Here is a 2,855-nt window from a genome sequence, read left to right as displayed (position 1 = left end):
AAATATGTTCCATGTTTCCAAAAAAATGCAGGGAGAGCTTCCAGTTTTTTTTTTCCCATAGAGGAATACAATTCCAGCCTTGCTTCCCACCCGTTTGGTGAGCCCTTTTGTAGGACATCCTTCCACAAATTATTCAATCCTACACATCTATTTCCGTCTACACAATCAAAACATATTAGCAAAGATCCACAGTGAATACAAATCAACTTATATCTCTGTCTACAGTAACATTCGATATCTGGGTTAGTACCTACTGTGGATCCCTGCCCATTCTGTGATACCTTCTCCTCAGTGAGCCAAATTTAGATATTCAATAAACTTTTGAAAATATTCTTTGACAAAGGCTCTTTTTAAAGAATTCACTATTAAGGCAGGAAGAATGAAAGTACTCTTATGGTTTAATAACTGATTAAAGAACAATCAATAGGATTAGGAATGAATAGCAGATTTTTCACAAGAAAAGAAGTTACCAGCAGAGTCCCTCAAGAATCTGTGTTCAGGCATGTGATAATATTTTATATATATATATAAGGATATATATATAGCACACATATGTATGTGTGACACTTCATATACAGCATAACCACTTTGGTTAAGAGGTCAAGTGAAGAAGAAAAAATCTCCAAATGCTACAAAATTTATTACAAAAACTGACAAGAAAAAAGTTGCACAATTGTTTTTTAACAACAGAATATCTGCATGATAGAACAGTAAATAGAATTCATCTGATATGAATGCAAATTCATATAGATCATGAATGGAAACAAACCACAGATTGTTAAATATAAGATCAGATTTGAAGAAAACATTAGAAATGCAGTAGTGAAAGTAGAGGTTATGGAAAGTTCTCTGTAAAACGTTCTTTTTACTGTTCAGGAGATATCAAAACAGAAAACTGAAAAACAGGATTATGAAAACAATAAATAATCAAATGAAAATAAGGCACTCTGATTCAACCCCAAAAAGATCACTAAAATGCAAAAAAAATTTCATTGGGGATTTTGAATGTCTTCACTTGCTGAGAGATTAAATATATTAAAATTCCTCAGTATGGAAAAGAGGTAAATACATAGAAATTCAGAGAAGCATACAGAATACATGAAAGACAAAGAAAGGAGAAGAGAACTATTCACTGTTTCCCACAACACAAATACAATGCAGAACAAAATGAAATTACCAGGCAACAGGTTTAAAACAAATAAAAGGAAGCATTTTTCTTGTAACACGTAATTAAATTTTAGTACTCATTGACATAGGATGTTGTGGATGCCAAGAGTATAAATGGGCTTTAAAAGCAATTAGACAAGATTTATACAAGAATTCATGAAAGACATCTGTTCTGCAAGTCACTGAGTCTTAGATTACTGAATGTTATAAGGGTATAACTAAGGGAAAAATCATTCTGTGTTTGTGTTGTTTCATCATCTTTCCCAAAGTATCTACTGGTAGACATTATCAAAGATGGATTGGTGAGACAGATAAACAGAATCATAGAATTACACAGAAACGGAGAATGGTTGACATTGGAAGAGACCCCTGGATGCCAGCTGGTCCTACCCTCTGTTCAAGCAAATATATCCAAAGCAGAAGACTCTATTACCTCTCTGGCCAACCTGTGCCAGTGCTCCATCACAGTACAGTAAACTACTTCCTGATGTTCAGACAGAATCTCCTGCATTCAAGTTTGTGTTGTCTCTTATCCTGTCTCTAGGTACCTCTGAAAAGAGTCTGGCTCTGTTGTCTTTACACTCTTCCTGTTTTTCAGTGGTGCTGTTAAACAACGCTGCTTGGAAGACAGGCAGATTATTGGACATGTGGACTGTAAAGTATATCATTCTCTACACACTACCAATCACTGGTGGTTCAGATGGTAGAGATTATAAACCAGACATAGAGAAGCAATTGACTTTAGATGCCTGCCAAGGAAAGTGGTAGATCAATCTGACATGGTTGCAGCACTAACAAATTCATAACCATAAGTTTCAATGAGAACAGAACAAGCAAGTTCTTCCTCTAGTAGTTTAGTATGCTTTAGATGCTAAAATATTGGGAATAGACAATCTACTGATAGCTGCAAAAATATAGATTGTCTGAGACAAGACTACACTTGTTTATTCCTGTTTGCTTTAATCAGATTACCTCAAAACATCCTTGTAAGTCAGGTACCAGATAGTTATACATTTGTCAACAATGCCAAATCTATACTTACTTCTGGAATGAGCCTATCAAATCAGAGATGCAGACAAATAGACTAAGTGGGAGGATGGTAGGTTTTGCTTGTACACTTGACACAGGGATGCATTTCACAGTGATCAGTGTCTGGAAGACATAAGCAAGTAACTAATTGCAAATTAGTGTATTTATGAGTGCAGCACAGCAAATTCTAGCCTAATTATATTTAAATGCAATGCACCTGCTACACAATAAGACACAACATAAATTAATTCTTTTTAAATTATCCCTGCCTATAGCTGGGATTTTAAAGGTCCTTTCCAACACAAACCATTCTATGATTCTTTGATCACTCTATGATTATATATTATAGCTTTCTCACTATAAAAACAAAAGAGAAATATTATATAATGTTTTAATTCACTCTTATAAATTGAAGTTGACAATCTGTAGTGTTTATACCTTTGTATGGCATCTGACACTACTTCACCCAAATTGAAGGGGAGTATAATTGTCTCAGCCGGAACGGTGTAAGAGGTTTTCTCACTCTTGCTTTTTTCTCCACTCTGGCTGTTGATCTCTTCCTTTTCTTGAGATAAATATTAACTTACTCAAATATGACAAAAATAACTTGTTGATGATTGTTTCATCAAATTTGCTTAATTCAGTTGCTTTTTTTTTTT

Source organism: Meleagris gallopavo, chromosome 2 (assembly GCF_000146605.3).
Source record: "Meleagris gallopavo isolate NT-WF06-2002-E0010 breed Aviagen turkey brand Nicholas breeding stock chromosome 2, Turkey_5.1, whole genome shotgun sequence".
Lineage (NCBI taxonomy): Eukaryota > Metazoa > Chordata > Aves > Galliformes > Phasianidae > Meleagris > Meleagris gallopavo.
This window is presented reverse-complemented; position numbering follows the sequence as displayed.